Here is a 19823-nt window from a genome sequence, read left to right on the forward strand (position 1 = left end):
GGAATTGAAACATAATGGAAACAGGATAGGTATAGGAATTGGGAGAAATCGATAACTCTCAGGCTAAGGCTTAGTGCTGAAATGCTATCTGAGTCTCTGTTTTATTAGGACCGTTAAGTGATCATAATCTCTATGAAAACTGAGGGTTTTATTGTGGTGTGGTAGAGCTTGTAATGGGCTGCAGTAGATAATAACAATGGCATAGAGAGAATAATAGGAAAAATGCATGTATGAGAAACATAAGATGAAAACAGAACATTCACACAGTGAACCTTAAGCAGGAAAATTTTAGCCTGTTGCTGGTTAATGAGGACTAATGTATAGGACTAGCAGTACTTGAACAGAACTTAGAGGACAGACAGAGGGAAAACAGAGTAGCTAAGACCCCCTTATGGTTTAAATCCACCCAGTTGGCCATAGAAAATTCCTTTCCAATGCTTAAGACTTGCCATTGGGAATCCAGTCAAATATCAGAGTTCACCTCCAATACAATCAGTGAATCCACATTGAAAATATGCAAACAGCAAGTTTTGTTATCAAAGAGAATTGCTTTATGTAGAAGGGCAAGGGTGAACCTCTTTTTTAAACGGAAGACTTAAGTAGCCTTGTTATTTAGACACCACATACTAAACTTCTCAATGCAATCATAAATGAAGAATATAACTACCCTAACCTCTGAAAAGTCTCTAGAAAACTACCTAAAAGGAAAATCTTACTCTATGTCCAATTTGAAAACAAGAAACTCCAGCTTGGACTGAAAAAAAGGGAAACTGAATTTTGACCTTAAATCTTGTCTGTCCTTCTAAAAAGATCCAAAATAGAAAGAAAACTAGTACCCAATCTCATACACGATCAAGTCCTTGTATTCAAATGAACTTTGTCCATTATGAATGAAAACCCAAGAATGGTCAGTCCATGACCCATATAAACCCATATACTTAGAATAAAAACCTATGCAGACCCGATTTAGTTGGACTGCCTGCATTGAGGTGAGGTGGGGTTCATGTTCCAAATAGTTCACGCGTCTCATTGATATACTTCCAGCCTAATAATGTAACTAAGATAGAACTATAAGACAGCAGAACTGAAAGCAAGGATTTGGAAGTTAGAAACAATCAAAACATAAATTTGGTTATAGTGCTTTTGGTTTGGTTTTAGCATGTTTCGCCATATTAGAAAGTTGAAAATGTCACCTACCACCAGAAGTCTTGTTTTTATTATTGATTTGGGAATTTGTCATCTTTTTTGTATTTTCCCCCACTTTTAATGACTTTTCATTGGATTCAAATAGGTGAGGTATTTTCTTATTAATATTATTATTTTTTGATCAAAGGGGTATTTTCTTATTTTATCAGTTCTATATAAATCTTTTTTCAGCTTAATGATATTTAGCATAAATAAGGGCAAAGGCTTTTAATGACACCAAAGTATAAACTGCCCAGACACTAACAGATCTGTCAGGATTCCTAGGCGGCCCCCTATGCAAGGCCATGACAACTATTCCTAATGCAGTTATGTAATAAGGATCTAAACAGAGGTTGATTTTATACAAACTTACATGGATGTTGCAGACCACCATGATAAGTAACAAAGATTAGTCACATGTTTCTAACTTTCTACAACTTAGATGCATGTTTGACCCCTTCAGTGTAATATTTCTGGGTTGAAACTTGAAAATTGAAAGTATGGGAGACCTAAACCAGTGTAGATCAATTGTTTGCCAATTTGGTAACTCACAAACTTACATGGTCTATTATCCTTGCTGAATAATGACATTAGCAGGCCCCTTTTAAATATTAGAAGGTTCAGGAAAGGCTTTCGTTTTGTTACAAAAACCATATGTTTTTCTTGAGCCATAGTATCACATAAATAACGGGCAAGGTGGCCAGTATAGTTTTTTCTCTAAAGTGGGACCACTTTGGTTCTTGCAGAATGCTCTCTTTGACCTCATGATTGAGATCCTTGTTCTATTCCCTATGAAAGGCAAAGTATTGGAGGATCTGGTCTTTTTTGACGACATTATAGGCTGCCTTGTATTAGTAGATGCCTTCATTATAATTGTGGCTATCCTTTACATGTTAACGACCTCTTCTATCAGCTCATCAAGTAACAATTTCTCAATTTGCCTACCCACCACATCAATTTCATCCCCCAATTCCAACCACATCATTTTTGTCCCAAAACCTTTTGTGCCACATCATTGCTTCCTTTGTTGTCCTTGGTTCACCAACTACTTCCAAAGCTCGTTGGGGCCTTAGGATGACGCCATGTGGAGGAGAGAGAGTATTAGGGTTAGTTGAGGGATAATAAGGGCGTACCCAGTGCCGAAGCTCCCACACTGTGGGGTCTGGGGAAGGGACTTTCTAGGCAGCCTTACCCCTGCTTTGCAGAGAGGCTGATTCGAACCCGCGACCTCCAGCACACAATGGAGAGACTCCACCATTGCGCCAGGCCCGCCCTTTCAATTGAGGGATAATAAATAGAAGGGAAATTGAGTGGAGAGGTATCGAATGTTATGTGTGTGAGTTTTGGGCAGCCGTAGGTTGAAGGCACCGTGAGGTGTTGTGGGGTGACTGACACCATTAAAACAAGTTCTATCTTGTCAATTTCTTGTGTTTTCGTATTAATTTTGTTTATGAATTAGAGGGTTCTTATCGACTGGCACCATTAAAACCAGTTCTATCTTGTCAATTTTTTGTGTTTTCGTATTAATTTTGTTAATGAATTAGAGGGTTCTTATCGACTGGCATCAGAGCAGTTCGATCCCAGGGAAGTGATGGTATTGCCACTATTTTCAGGCGAAGAGGATGTGCAAAGTTGGCTACTGCAAATCCTGTTGTTTTGCTGGGAACACCACATCGAGGATGACCAACGGTTGGGCATAGCTCTCCAACACTTGGAAGGAGACGCATTAGATATTTAGATTGGGTATACGCAAGGTCTTGGCCGGTGTTTGATTGGGTGAGTTTCAGAGAAGCCCTGGCAACCGAGTTTGGCGATGGCCACGCAATGGAGGTGAGTGTGATTTTGGATGTCAACCAAGAAGAAATTATGGATGCTAATGGAGTGTTGGAAATGGGAGACCAAGCAAAACCGATGGAAAGAACGCCGAGTGAAATCGCCAGAAGAGATTGATCGATTACTACGGTGGTCCCATGCCATACTTGGAGAAGAGAGAAGAAGAGAATGAGAGTTTTGGATGTCGATGCTTGCCAGTGTAAAATTGCAGCAGCAGAAAATCACGCCATTAAATTGAACGGCAACAAAGAACAGAAGCATAGAAGGCCAAGCGCGATTGGCGGAGACCAGCAGGCGGTAGCTAGGGTGTTTGCTTGCAGAAAATGGGGAAGAAGACGCTGGAGTTCGAGGGTTTATGGGGTTAGTTTGGCTCATTCAAGCCGGTTCGTGGGTTTGGTCCACACCTTAAGGGCCAAACAAATTCAGGTACACTTATTCTCAAACATAGGTCCCAAGCAAAACCAAATTCAAAGATTGGGCTGCTAGGTTCCCAAAGAAACCTCCTTGGGCCCATTCCATTCTCATGAACCAAAGCCCAAATCATTCCATCAACGCCCAACCCATTTCTCTTTACCCATGGTCTGTATTTGGACACCACCCATTTAAAAGACCCACCTTGGGCCCAACCTATTTCATTAAACCCAAGCCCATCCTATCTCATTAGCCCAATCTCCGATCCATTTTTCTTAGCCCATAGTTTTTAGTGGTTAGGCTCCACCAATTTAAAAGCAACACTATGGACATGGTCCACTCTATTAACCGAAGCCCAACCCATTTAGTTTATCCCATACCTAGCCAATCTCTTTCAACCCATGGGTTTAAATATTTGGACCCCACCATTTAAAACATCTATCATGGGCCTGGCCCATTTTGTTACACCAAAGCCCATTTCCTCTCATTTCCAATTTGGGCCTAAATAATCTTAAACAATCAACAAACCAGACCCAAACCAAGCACTTACCGAACCAGGATCTAACCGAACCACAAAAGGGGGAAGTCAAGTATGAGGCGAGAATGGAGTAGCAGCATTACGATGGGTGTTGGTTTCGTTGCCAGCGACAGAAGTTTCAAGACCCAGTGTATTGCTCCAAGCTTTGATGCTATTTCCCCAGTCTTGTTTTGGGGCTCTCGCATAGAGGACTGATCGCAAGTTTGGGGCGGTAGTATTGAGGAGGTTGCTCATGCGGTGAAGCACATGGACCCGATGTTTGTCATAGGGTTAATTTCTTTCACAAAGGGACAGGATGCTTGACAGAACAATCCTCTATTGTTCTCGGGCAACTTCTCTACAATTCACAGAAGGAGCTTTTAGACCAAAAGCTTTGGAATTTGGGATCGATGCTATTCTCTCATCGTCCTCTTCAGATTTTACTCTTTAGACCATTGCAGTGGAAGGCGATCATGGGGCCAACTTGGTAATGCTTGCGAAGAATGTTGATTTTGAGAAGGTTTACTTTTCAATGGTTCCACGGTTCTCAGCTTTTGCCACTCGGCATCAGATTCGTTTTGATGATGTTTTTGGGGTAGTTATGATTTTGGCAATGACTGGCAGTGGCAAGACACCAACCTATCAGGTCACCGGGATGGCGATTCATATTGTATGCGTGGCCTTGACTAGCAGTTGCATCGTTGGAGATGGGTCTGCTGTTGGGTTTTAGAGAATGTTGCCGAGATGGCTTGGCTGTGTGGCAAGCATGTGAAGACTAAGCTTCAATTTTTCCTTCACCTTGAGGACAAGGTGAATTTTGAGGGCCGGTAGTGTTAGGGCCCTAGGATGATGCCATGTGGAGGAGAGAGAGTATTAGGGTTAGTTGAGGGATAATAAATAGAAGGGAAATTGAGTGGAGAGGTATCGAATGTTATGTGTGAGTTTTGGGCAGCCGTAGGCTGAAGGGCACCGTGAGGTGTTGGGGGTGACTGGCACATTTAAAACCAGTTCTATCTTGTCAATTTCTTCTGTTTTCATTTTAATTTTGTTAATGAATTAGAGCACAAGAGATTCTTCACACCGAGTAGTTAGTCTTCTCACTGCTAGCTTTACCCAGGGGTGTGGGTCCAAACATGGCTGGAGAATCTCCATTAATCCATGGTTTATTCTATCAAATAACAGCTTCCTTTCTGATCTTGGCCATGTCAAATGTTCACCGCACTTTTTCTCAAGTCTCTTAGGGATCCACAGGGCATTCTAGTGAGTACCAAGATTCCAAAATCATTTGGCGATCCACAAAATGAAACCCCGATTTGACAAAAAAATCAAGAACATAGAAGTAGTCTCGATATTTTCTCTTGCTCAATATGCCCAAATGTTCACCCTTCTCTTCTAAATGACCAACAAGTTCTTCCCCAATATGTTCATCACTTGACACCTCTTCTGAATGACCACCAGATTTTCCCCCAGTGTCCTCATCACGTGACAAGCATTTTTATTCCATCTGCATATGGATCTGAGCTCTCCAACTTGAGAAGTTGAAGCTGCATCCGAAGTCCTATAGCAAAAAAGGTGCAGAGTTTAAAGATGAGGACAATGTGAATTATAACATGTACATACAAAGGATCCATGTCAGTTTGTCTATACCATTTAGATCAGTACTAACCCTCCTGAAGCACTCTGAACCAGATAAGGTATCTTCCTAAAATGGACGCTCCAGAACTGAAACTGGACTAGGCTGATCAACCACTTTTGATCTAACTGGAGAGTCTGGCTCGGGGAACGAACAATTTGGAGACCCCGGTCCTTCCTCATTGGATTGGTCTGGTGCTGCTTGCAATATAATGCCATTCCAGGGAAAAAAGATAAGAGTCAGAGTAATATCATGCAACTGAGTTAACCAATGGGGGAACTTAGTGAATTGTGGCAATGAATCTTAGAAAAGTTTTGTGAAAGCTAAAAGAAGTAGCCAAAAAGCATCTTAAACAACATGGCTAGCTAGCATACTTGCACAACATACAGCACAAGTAAATCACAAGAAATCTGATTCGTAAGCCTACAGGTTAAAGGGATAAGGAACAGTTTGAGCTTCAAAATCACATGGACTGTCGGGAGCCAAATGCTGTAGATCCTAAGTCATTTCACAGACACTCTTTATTTGAGAGGTTATTTAAATGGATCACTCATAAATTGTCTTTTCTATGCACCGGCTTGCAGTTTGTATTGCCACCTGGATCTTGAAAAGAAACCAATTATGGAGTTTCAAAAGAAAAAAGCGTAAACTAAAACCATCCAAACAATAATGAGGTGGTGCGTGAAAACAAATGTTAAGAGATATTTCGGTTAGGCACAAATATAATTAGGTATTTGAGAATGAGTTGGGTTGAGATGGGAGGAGTTTTATCCTCCAACTTGATGCGTGGTTTTCTAGCCCACCAAGATTGAGTTTCCTCAATGATGCTGATTGAGGGGTCCATGGTCATCTTTGGACCATTGGGCATTTGAGCTAGTAAGAAAAGAATAAGTCGTTGAGATGGACAAATTTGGATAATGACTGCTCTGCCAAATATGTAGGATCTGTGATGAACAGGATATACCAGTTGGAAACTCTACAATTCTAATGAATTTTGGACAGAATAAGCGGAGAGGTTGTGTAGCATCCAGGCACATACCGGCTTGTTTAGACTTGGGAAAATAAAAGCACCATCATAGCTCACAAGGATTTGGGAAAAACTGAAATTCCAAAAGTAACAGAGGAGCCACTCAATAAGCCTATCATGGATGGAACCAGTTGAAATCAATGGCTTGCCTTATGTTGAATGGGTGGATATGTAAATAAGGGGATTGATTTTTGGGGAGAATAATTCTTACCCAAAGCTGCACCTTGGCTGGTGCTAGCAATGAATATTGCTTCAGAGTATTACCCAAAGGATGATCTTGTATGTATTATGGTTAATGTAATTGTTGTTGCAAAGGATATTACTTATCAGAAAGATTAAAACATTTGATTTTGATAAAGAATTACAAAACTATAAACAAAACTACTTCTTGACAAAACACAATTCTTATCCTTATAGAGCTTTTAGCTATGAGGTTGTATTATATGAGCTTTAACCTACAAATAAGTTGTTGTTTATCTGTGTGCTGCCTAAGACGCAGGCCTCAATGCAATGGTTGGTGGCCCACAGTTGCTTGTAGTCAAGATATTGACACAGCCTCTCAGCAAAAACTGCTGGGTAGGCTGCGTCGGAAAATTGTACTCCCCCAAGCTTGCTTGTTCAGAAGCCTTGGGCATGAGGTTCGCCCTTTTTAGCTGTGTGTTGTCTCTGCTGTTTCAGAATTCATCACCTTTTTTGTGTCCTTTTCCTTTGTTTTGGTTCCGGGGTGGGGGCCACAGTAGTTTTGAGGCCCATAAAATCTTTAATGTTAAGCAATCAACATAATGGTTTTTCAATTTAATTAGGATAAAAAAAAAGTATCTACATTCGGGAGCTGTTTGTGTATAATGTTTCAATCATTACATGGTTATGTCATTCTTCGTATTTAGCTTATCTTTCAATACTCTTAACTATCAACAACTGTAATTCCTTATTCCCTCCAACCTCTCCCCACCCCAACCCCCACCAAAGAAAATAAAAGAAAAAAACCTCCCTTTGTTCAGATAGATCTAAGGGATTACCATGGCTCTAGATAACTTTGGCATATACCTTTGTACTAGAGACACAAAGGCCTCCGTTGAACATTTTCATTCATCATAAAATGACTTCCCATTAAAAAAAATGTCATAGATGGAGCTCTACTTATGTTATAAATTATTTTTTACGTAGGGACACCAAATCTATTTCCCGTTTTATAATACATATTATGTCTAGTAGTTACCAATTTATTTTTATTTTAAGACGCAGTTGATTTCATGAATGAATTTCTTTTTCAGAAAAACACAAATCATACCAAAGATTGTCTTACTGTGGCTGAAATGGGGTTATCAAAATGGATGACTAAGTGAAAACTAAAACGATGAAATAAGAAGCAAAAAAATTAGTGCTAATTTACGAATAGCTCAAATACATGATTAGCTGCAAGAAAGTCATTTAATGTTGCATAAAAATGTGCAAGAGAGGCCTTTGAATGCTCCACTATGAATGGTGATTTCATTTAGATTGTAGAAGCTAAAGGAGTCGACAGTAGGTCTAAAATGAGCATCGCAGAAATGGGGAGAAAGACAAGCATGGGAGGACACTTGTCCTGTACACATGAATTTGCATAAATGTGCACACACACTTGAGCATGAGAATCACTTTGTATGAAGGAAACATTTGTAAGCTAGGCGTGTTTTGAGTTTAATAAATGTTCATATGAATCAGGAATGTGTTCCAGTAATCTTATCAGATCAGTTAGAATTACCTTTCCAGAATGTCATTGACTACACAAAGATATCAATCAAGTGGCCATCAACACGAATTGGACAACTCTTGGAGTACCTAGAGTCAATTCCAGGTTGATCTGAACTTGGCATCTATATGCACTTAATTACATGCATGCCATAACACTCGTTGCTTTGTTTTACTTTTCAGATGAAGATATAGAGAGAATGATTGCCCGTGGCAGACAGGTGAGGTGCTTATGGGTTTATGCTTCGGAAACTAAAGAATGCTCGGCGATGCTTGGCATAATGTGGGAACTTCAGAGGAAAGTGAGGAAGTTCCACCAGTCGGCAGAAACATTTTGGCTACATAATAGATCAATTGTAAACAGAAATTTGGAAGATTTTGCTAGTTGGAAACATCCAGTGCCTTTGCCATGATTTTGCTCAAACACTAAGTTTGTAATTCTGGTTGGTTCTTTTATAATTATATTCAGTGGAGATTTGCTAATTGGAAACATCCAATGCCAATTTTAAGTGGTAATAAACCCAGTTTGCACGGTTCAAAATGAACATATTTGAAAAGTTTCAAAATTTATCGAGTTCAGCGGAAGAAATAATTAAACTAAAGCAGTTTTATTTTGGTAACTCTCTCCTGGGCAATAGCCTTTGCTTCAGTTTTAGAAATAATGGGAGCTATTTAGTTTTGCTCCAAAGACTTCTCAAAATGCCAAGTGATCTGTCTCCTTCTACCGTCAATGGATGCTATAACCGCATTCCATGTATCTGCAGGAGGTTTCATCACATACATCTCCATCTCCCATTGACGGTGCCACATTCTCTTCACAGGAGTTGCTCTAGTCATATGGAACATTTCTTGATTCAGTAAACCCATCTGTATAATATAATGTAATATACAAAGAAAAGAAATGAGTTCTAACGAACTCAATAAAGGAAAACACCTCACATACATGTCGACGGTGTATCAAGTAAGCACAAATGTAGAGAATGATATGCAAATATATGGATGTAGTTATAAGTCTAACTATGCAAGTCTCTGCATGGTTGACATGCTTGAAGATAGAACACCAGCCCTCCTTTGGATAGGTCTAGTCACTCTGATCCTTCACGGACTGATTACCTCTATTGGGATCTCGGGTAAAGGGGTTCAATCCTCGTCAATCAACCATGGCTGGGGTTTAGGTCAACACTCTCTCACCATGACTATTGGCATGAGTACTGGCATATGTCGGGGTTTCTAATCCAATGCAAGGTGATACAGTGACATACTACATGTAGTCCAGATACTTCTCCTATGGCACCAATCAACTCGGTTCAGTATCATTCCCTACCTAGGAATGAGAACCCTCATGGACTAGCTACCGTTGTTGGACTCCATTCCCTAACCCTATGGTCATCCACATATTGTTGGGGCAAATGCTCTCATGACCCCTCACGACCCCCGGCCGCTCTTTAGATGTGCATAAGCCCAAACCCTAACATATGGAACCCCACTAATGCATGATCAATAGTGGACCACTAAGTCTCCACACTGACTGGTTATCGTTGTAGGATGAAACAGAGTCACGTTTGTCACATCCACCCAGCCGGGCTCTACCTGGCATACCCGAGTGTGTGATCCATAACCCCAAAGATCAGTATTGAGGAAACCATTCCCCCGCATTCACAATAATATAATCAATAACAAGACTAAATCAATGTTACACTCTATTAATAGAATGATCAAGATAGTATTCATAAGAATAACAATATAATCAGAGTGCGGAAAAATGATACCAATATAATAAATCAAATGTAGATTGTCGTGGGAAAATCACTCTATAGGTACAGCAGAATGTAGCTAGAAACTAAAAAGAAAGATTACAACCAATTCCCAAAATAAAAGGAACAGAAAAGAAGTAATCAAACTAAACTTGTCACATCCACCTAGCCGGTACCCTACCTGGCATACCCGAGTGTGTGATCTACAGCCCCGAAGATCAGTATCGAGGAAATCAACTTCCCACATTCACAATAATATAATCAAGAACAAAACTAAACCAAAGTTATCAATATTAATCAATAGATCAAAGCAAAGTAATGAGATAACATCAGAGAGTGCAGAAATGATACCAATATATATATATATATATATATATATATATATATATATATATATAAAATCAAAATGTAGAGTGAGGCAGAATCTCACTCCACGAATACATCAAAATGTAGTTCGAATGTCAAAAGACGATTACAACCGATTCCAAAGGAAAGAAAGATATAATAATCAAACTAAGCTAGAGTTTATTCTACTTTATATAGAACGTCTTCATAAACATAGACTTCAGAAATTAAGCTCGGACGCTCCCACTCCATGGTAGGGCTAATCATGGTACAAAGCATGATCACTCGAGGGATCATCACCGAGATCTTCATAACTGCCAACACCTTGTGTGTAGTACGCTTCTTCAGCTTGTGCTATCTCATATTGACCTTCATAGTCTTCTATACCTGTAGAATAATCTAACAAAAGATATTTGTACAAAATGAGTGAGTTCAAGAGAACTCAGCAAGGCAAGTTATTCCATAACAACATAAATAACATGATAACAGAAACATAGCATGATGCAATATAATATGAGACAGACGATGCATGTATGAGTCTAACTCTATGTATGTTTGTCTCTATTGGTAGACATCCTTTAAGTCATAGCACCATACTTCTTTGGGAAGGTCATTCACTCTCCCTCAACCATCTTGGTATCTTGGGTTCTGCCGGTGGTAGTTGGGTCTTGCATCCCTCTTGGACATTCCATGGCAGGGGTTTAGGTCACCTCTCTCTCACATCACCATTTGTCTAAGTATTGGCTCATGTTAGGGTAAAGCCTAGCCAAATGCGAGTCATCTACTTGGTTACATCAACTCAGATCCAGATATGTCCATTCCTCACCCAGGCGATCTTTTCCGGAATCCTTCACACTAGAGTCAACGTATCCTATGGCTACAGCCAATCGGACTACAGACTCATCAATCCTATTGGTCATCCACAAGTAGTAAACGGGAAGCTCTCATGTCCCCTCACAGATTGGTTACCTGTCTTGAGCGCCCATGAGCCCAAGTCTACTAAATGCGACCCTACCAATGAATGGCCTCCCACGAGTATCCACAATGTGATTCATGTCCTCTCACGGGTTGGTTACCTGTCACGCCCTCCCAGCCGGTACCCTATCTGGCATACCCGAGAGTGTGATCCACAGCCCGAAGATCAGGTATCGAGTGATCAACCTCCCACATAAACAATAACATAATCATGAACAATCATAACATGAGTGCGGAAGATAAATCATAGATCCAATAATGAAAGAATGAATCATAAACGAATCGGAATAATAGACATAATCAGAGTATCAAATAGATAAGTAAAGTGAAGCAAAAATCCCACTTTACATCCAGCGGAAAAGTAGCTCTAAAGAATAAACTAGATAAAAGCTAATCCCAGTAGCAAGTACATTGGGTAACTAAATTATTCTCCACTTTGTAGACGACATCCTTGTATGTATAGATCTCATAAATAGCACAAGGACGCTTCCACTCAATGGTCGGACTAAGCATCGTACGGAGCATAACCACCCGTGGGATCTTCAGAGTAATTGTGGTAACCGCAATCACCTTCCTGGAGATATGTCTCTTCGCCTTGCACTTCCTCATAGGAACCGTCATAGTACTCAAGACTACTGCGGGATAGTCTAATAACATTGTACAATAAAGGAATGAGTTTCAAAGAAACTCGGTAAGGCGATTAAAATCCATAATAACATAAATGGCAGGATTCCGAACAAACATAAATGCAATATGATATGAGACAATCAATGAATGAATGAATCTAACTCTATGTATGCTGGTCTCTATTAGCGGACATGCTTTAAGTCATAGCACCGTACTTCTTTAGGAAAGTCCACTCACATCCTCAACCATTTAAGATATCTTGGATTCTCTCACGGATCATTTCACCGGTCTTGAGCAGCCGATTGGTAATGGGTCCTTCATCCCCCAGGACAAACCTTGGCAGGGGGTTAAGTCAACACACTCTCTCACAACCATTTGGTATAAGTCTCTGGCGCATGTCGGGGTAAAACCTAGCCAAATGCAAGTCTTCTACTTAGTTACATCAAGTCAGATCCAGATACTTCCATTCCTCGTCCCCGACGATCCTTTCCGGTATCCTTCACACTAGAGTCGGCGTATCCTATGGCACCGACCAACTCGGACTACGGACTCATCAACCCTATTGATCATCCACATATGGTAAACGGGAAGCTCTCACGTCCTCTCACGGGTTGGTTACCGGTCTTAAGCGCCCGTGAGCCCAAGTCTAACCATATGCAACCCTACCAATAAATGGCCCCCACAATGTGATTCCTGTCCTCTCACGGGTTGGTTACCGGTCTTGAGCGCCCATGAGTCCCCATTGCTACCACGGGTCGTTCGGTCTCAATACCCCTCCGATTAGGGTCCGACATAACAGACATCCTAGCCAAACACTACTAGACAATCCTATATATGTCATCCAACAGTTTAGGAAGGTGTCCAGAGGGCATCTCCGGAAATATCCCATAATATTCCCGTAGTAGTCCAAGGACAGAAGTGTCAAAAGGACACCTCTCCTTTCCAAACCATACGTAAGCATACACATGCATCAATTCATATCATCACATATATGGTAACTTCATATATGGAAAGAAATCAATAATTACAATCACTTGTATACAATTGGTAAGTAAATCATACATGAATCAATTTAATATGATTAAGCAACGCTACTGTAATCAAAGTTATGCAACAGTAGTATATCATTGTAAGAATCTAATTTAGGAAACATATCAATGATATTCAAATATAGAAACTAGATTCATGCTATCTATGTAATTAAGGAAATAACCATCCTTACCTTTTATAACTCGCAAAGAATCCTAAGAAATCAAGTAAGATCTTGGCAAACTTGAGAAGAAGGTCCTAAACAAGTATATACAACATATTAGGAAAGATCCCTAACAGAAAATATATCAAAACATCCGAAATGCACCAATTCTGGAGTTGCTTTGTACTCATTGGTCGAGTGGATTGGTCGAGTGGTCCAATCGACCAATCAGTCGACCAATGCAGACGATAGCTTATAAAATCGGAGTTTTAAGATATGAAATCCGAATTTGGTGGTTCAAAAGGGTACTAATCAAGGGGTAGACTACATCAGTAGTATTCTAGCATATAGGGGACCTCAAATCACTAATCAAATCAAGGTATCAAGATCCAAATTAGGAAACAAAAAGTTACCATAATTAACTCAAACATGGATCTTGATGAATTTTGAAATAGAAAACAAGGACAAGAACTATAGGAGGATGGATCATTGCTTTCGTAATGAAAACATGAAAACATACATAGGTCTTCATGGAATAAGGCTTAGAAGCATAAATCTAAATAAGGAAATAAAACCTACCATATATGTAATTATCATGCATCATGAAGAACACATAGTAAGGTAGAAGAGAACAACTAGAATTCTATGGATTATGGATCATGGAAAGAAAACACAACCATTAACCACTAACATGATCCATGAAAGAAGATCCAAAGAGATCGGAATTCAGATTAGAAGATTAACAGAGATTAAATCATAGTTTGATCATGAATCCTTCAAAAGCTTGCAATGATCATGGTTAAGATCATTGTTCTAGCCTTAAATCCTTAGGATGATCATGAGAACATGTTCGAGAGATGTTTGCAACAGAGAATGCAGCATCTCTTCTACTGTCTCAACTCAAAAAGGAAAGAAAAACAAAGATGGAGGAGAAGAAGAGAGAGTAGACATACCTTTTGATGCAAAAAGAAGAGTTCCGACGAAGATCCGCCAAGAAAACTCCAAGGATGCAAGAGAGATGACTTGCGAGAGGTCTTTGGTTCGTTCCGAGAGGGTTTGGAGGCAGCAAATACGAAGTGGACTCGAGGTTAGACTTAAATAGAGCAAGAATCAACCTAATTGCCAAAGACAAGCACCCATTGGTCGAGTGGATTGGTCGATCGGCCCGGTCGACCAATCGATCGACCAATGCAAGATGAAGAAGGCCAAAACAGGGAATTGAAGGTCCAGATCAAATCCAAACCTAAAGGGGTTTTGCACACAAGTCAAGTGACTTACCTAGTAGGTAGAAATGCCTTCAAACCAAGATAGAGAGCACTCCAAGTCCATCAACTAATTAGATCTTCATCAGGATTCTGTTTCCATAAATAGAACCTCATCATCAACCTTCATGGATTCAAAGCTAGACACCAAGTCCTCTCTTGGGATGGCCCAAAGCTGACTTCTTACTTTACTTCGGGTCATCGGACCTACAAATAACATGGTTTCCGGGTCAAGGTTAGGGCTGGGTTTCACATTCTCCCCCCTTTAAAGAAATTTCGTCCCCCAAATTGAAAGCGTACTGTGCTTCCAAAGAGGTAAGGAAACTTCTCCTTCATGTCTTCTTCCTTCTCCCAAGAAGCTTCTTCAGGGGGTATGGTTCTTCCACCGAATCTTCACCAAAGGAATGGCGCGATTCCGCAGCTGCTTGTCCTTCCTATCCAGGATTTCGGCCGGTTCTTCATCATAGGTCAAATCAGCACTAAGTCCTTCAGTGCTTGCTGCAAAATGTGTTCCGGATTCTCTATGTATTTTCGGAGCATCGAAATATGGAACACATTGTGCACACCAGCAAGAGACGGAGGTAATGCTAATCGATACGCAACAGGTCCAACCTTTTCCAAAATCTCGAAAGGTCCAATGTAACGAGGGCTAAGCTTTCCCTTAACATTGAATCTCATCACACCCTTCATTGGTGAGACCTTCAGAAAGACTTTCTCTCCAACTTGAAATTCCAAATCGGTCCTTCTCTTATCAAGATAAGATTTCTGTCTCGATCAAGGCGGACTTAATCCTTTCTCTTATCATATCTACCATAGCACTTGTAGCTTCAATCATCTCAGGACCTAAGACTTTTCTTTCACTTGTCTCGACCCAAGACAAAGGTGTCCTACAAGTACTACCATACAAAGCCTTGAATGGAGCCATGCCTATTGTTGCTTGATAACTGTTGTTATAGGCAAACTCAACCAAAGCTAGGTGTTCATCCCAATTACCACCCATATCCACCACACAAGATCCGAGCATGTCTTCCAATGTCCGAATTGTCCGCTCGGATTGTCCATCGACCGTGGATGATGAGCTGTACTCAAGTTCAATTGGGTTCCCAAGGCCTTCTCGCAAACTATTCCAAAACCTTGAGGTGAACCTAGGATCACGATCCGAAACAATACTCAATGGCACACCATGCGACGAACCACATTATCCACATAAAGCCTTGCTAGCTTATCCGAGAGTATGAGTGATCTTCATAGGAATGAAATGGGCTGATTTGGTCAACCTATCAACAATCACCCACACAGTGTCATTGCCTTTACTTGTCCGAGGCAAGCTAGTCACAAAGTCCATGGAGATATCTTCCCACTTCCAACTAGGAATAGGAAGAGGCTGAAGTAATCCAGATGGAGGTTGTCGAACGGCTTTCACACGTTGGCAAGTCTCACACTTGGCAACAAAATCATCAACATCCGCCTTTAGACCAATCCACCAAAAATGTTCCTTCAAGTCCTTGTACATCTTGGTGCTTCCCGGTGTACAGAAAAGACCGATCGGTGTGCTTCCTTCAATATTTCTTTCTTAACTTCTTCATTTGCAGGCACGCACAGTCTTCCTCTAAACAACAAAGCACCATCCATGGATATACCAAAGTCGGGGTCCGACTCAGATTCGAAGAAATCTTCTCAACTTTGATCAAAAACTCCCGATCGAACTCTGCGAGCAACAATCTTATCTCTAAGACCAGATCTTGCCGTCATGGCGTAAAGAATAAAATCAGATATCTCGGGGACGATTTCCAAATCAAAACTCTCAATAGAAGACCACAATGGTAAACTCAAAGCATTCAAATCCAAAGTCTTCTTCTGGTTCTTCCTACTAAGAGCATCAGCAACAACATTTGCTTTCCCAGGATGATACCGAATATCACAATCATAATCGGAGACGAGTTCCAACCATCTCCTTTGTCTCATGTTCAACTCCTTTTGGGTAAAGAAATATTTCAAACTCTTATGATCCGTGAAAATGGCAATCTTCTCACCGTAAAGATAATGTCTCCAAATCTTCAAAGCAAAGACAACGGCGGCAAGTTCTAGATCGTGAGTGGGGTAATTCCGCTCATAATCCTTCAATTGCCGAGAAGCATAGGCTACGACCTTGCCATGTTGCATCAGTACACAACCCAAACCAATCTTTGACGCATCGGTATAAACTGTCATACCACCGGAACTATCGGTATAGTCAAAACCGGGGCACTTGTCAATCTATCTTTCAACTCTTGGAAATTCTTCTCACAAAGCGTCGGACCAAACAAACTTCTCTTCTTTCCTGGTCAACTTAGTCATAGGAGCAGCCAACCGAGAAAAGTTCTCAATAAACCTTCGGTAGTAACCCGCCAATCCAAGAAAACTTCTTATTTCCGTTCTTGACTTCGGTCTCTCCCAATCAGCCACAGCTTGGACCTTTTCAGGATCGACACGAATACCTTCGGCTGAAACTACATGACCAAGGAAAACCACTCTCTTAAGCCAGAAATCACACTTGCTAAACTTAGCAAACAACTTCTTTCCCGCAACCTTTGCAAAGTGAAACTTAGATGACTCGCATGCTCTTCTTCGCTCTTCGAATATATCAAGATGTCATCAATGAAAACAATCACAAACTTATCAAGCACATCATGAAATACTCGGTTCATGAGGTCCATGAACACCGCAGAGCATTGGTCAATCCGAAGGGCATGACTCTAAACTCGTAGTGACCATACCGCGTTCGGAAAGCTGTCTTGAAGATATCACTAGACTTCACTTTCAATTGGTGATATCCGGACCTTAAGTCAATCTTCGAGAACACAACTGCACCCTTCAACTGATCGAAGAGATCATCGATTCCTGGGCAGCGGATATCTATTCTTGATAGTCAACTTATTCAACTCACGGTAGTCGATGCACAAGCGCATACTACCGTCTTTCTTCTTGACGAACAAGACCGGAGCTCCCCAAGGTGAAACTCCCTTCTCTTCTTTAACTTTTCCCACCTAGTGTGTCACCTTGGTTTCCAAATCATAAGCAAGATATCCAAGAACATCATCAACAACTTGCTTCCACTCTTTACTTAAAATCATCAAAAATCCACTTGACCAAATGATTTGAAAACTTAAATTATGCTCAAATATATCCATATAGTCATCAAACAATATTCCATAAGGCAAAAATCACATTTTCCAAAAATTCAACAGCAAATGAGGTCACTGTGACCATTGGTCGAGTGATTGGTCAAGTGACCCAGTCGACCAATCAGTCGACCAATGAAGACAGAATGCGAAAATTCGCATTATAAGCCTCATTTCCACATTCCAACCTCATTCTAACTTCTTCCAAAGGTGAGAGAGCTCTAGGGAAAATATCCAAGAGTTCCCACAAGTGTTCTTGAGGTGATTTAGTGCTTCAACAACAACACCACAACACACCATCTTCACAAACAAGGTAAATCTCTCATTCTTTCTTCCATTTTCATCTTCTCATGCTTGCATTTCAATAAAACCATGCTTTACTTGTATCCAATGCTAGAAATCATGCTTAGGAATGCTTAGAAACATATTCCCTAGGTTTTAAACACAATGACATGCATAGACAACAAGTTTTAACACATTTGGTGCTCATCTCGCAAAGTTTTATACCGAAATCGATATCTTTAGAAAAATTTCGTTTTCTCTCAAACCGCTTGAAATTTTCGCACTAGATCAAATGCTACATGCTCAAGATGACATTGTAGATAGGTCCATACAATTTGATTTAACCAATTTCAACTTTTCAAAAATCCAATTTTGACCTAAATTGCAAAATCCCCAAATTTCCTTCTTGCTGAATTTTTCGCTTTAATCCATGTTTTCGATCGATTTTCATCAAAACAACTTCATAGACATGAAATTCCAAGTATTGTGCACATGCTAGTATGTTCAAATCAAATTTCCCCCAAATTTGAAATTTTCCGAAAAATTACGAAAATACCCTTTTGGCTCAAATCTTGAAATAGCACTAATTGGAAATGTCTCTTGTCTCTTCCACAGATACATCATGCAGAGGGGAGGACGAGGTGGAGGTAGAGGTCGAGGTCGCATCGTAGGTGCTCTTAGGGGCAGAGGTCAGGTTCCTTTCGAACCTAGAGAGGAGGTTAGGAGACCGGACCTATTTGACACACCTCAGGCCGAGTTTCTGTACGAGGCCTACTTCAGCTATTGTAACATCGAGATGGGGCGTCTACTTCACTTACGCCAGCTCAGAGCCTTTAGGATCCGGCAGAGGTTCTACACTTTACAGTGGACTCACCTCTTCACCGAGGATTTGCCGGTATACCCGGAGCTAGTGAGGTTGTTCTTCAAGCAACCTTACTTACACGAGAGGAGGCTAGAGGCCGGGGACATCCACTCGGACTTGTCCTCGGGAGTAGGGTCCTTCGGACTCGGATTCGCTTCTCTACCCGGACACCGGCCGAGATCTTGCAGGTCCCTTACTATCCACAAGCAGTGTGTGTGGATACCTGCAGGGGCAGATCTGGACAGCCATCTGATGCCGTACGAGCTTCGCGAGATATGCTCTACGCTATGGGATAGCCGCCGATGCTTCACACCGTGGACTAGCGGACGGATGACGGGTTCTGCACGTATTATCGGTCGCATAGTCGGCCGAAACATCATGCCGAAAGCCGGACATCACCATCGGGTCACGGTGATGGAGGCCTTGGTCATTTACCGCATCTACATGGGCTTCGAGATCGATCTCTCCTACATCATTCAGCAGGTCATGCTTGGACTTAGTTCTGCGGCCTAGCATGCGGAACCTTTGCTATGGGAGGCTTCGACTTTGATCTTCGGGCATTTCGGGGTGAGTTTCGAGGATACACCGATGGACACTAGATCCGGGGATACCCCATTGGGACTCGGACCATTCGTCGAGATGAGACTACATCGCTTAGAGAGATCTCCTGGTCCGGAGGGTGAGGATGATGATGAATCGAGAGGATGAGGATCGGGGATCGGAGGATGGAGGAGAGGATATCGGTCCCGATAGTGATGATCAGGCCGGAGATGATGCAGATATGCGCGAGGCTGAGCCCGTGCATCACGAGTTTCCTTCATCACACTTCGAGGCGGCGGCCCTTCGCATGCGGTTCCGGAGACTTCGGATCTTGGTGCACAGATGAGATCGATGACTTCCATGCTAGAGAGGATGGAGGTCGGACAGGAGCAGATGTACGAGAGGATGGAGTCTCGACAGGACGGATAGAGCATCGGGTGACTCAGCTAGCGAGAGGAGTTCGAGCATATAGAGATCGAGTAGATC

The sequence above is a fragment of the Hakea prostrata genome, chromosome 1, assembly GCF_041222555.1.
Source record: "Hakea prostrata isolate BN-2017 chromosome 1, UWA_Hpros_2, whole genome shotgun sequence".
Taxonomy (NCBI): Eukaryota; Viridiplantae; Streptophyta; class Magnoliopsida; order Proteales; family Proteaceae; genus Hakea; species Hakea prostrata.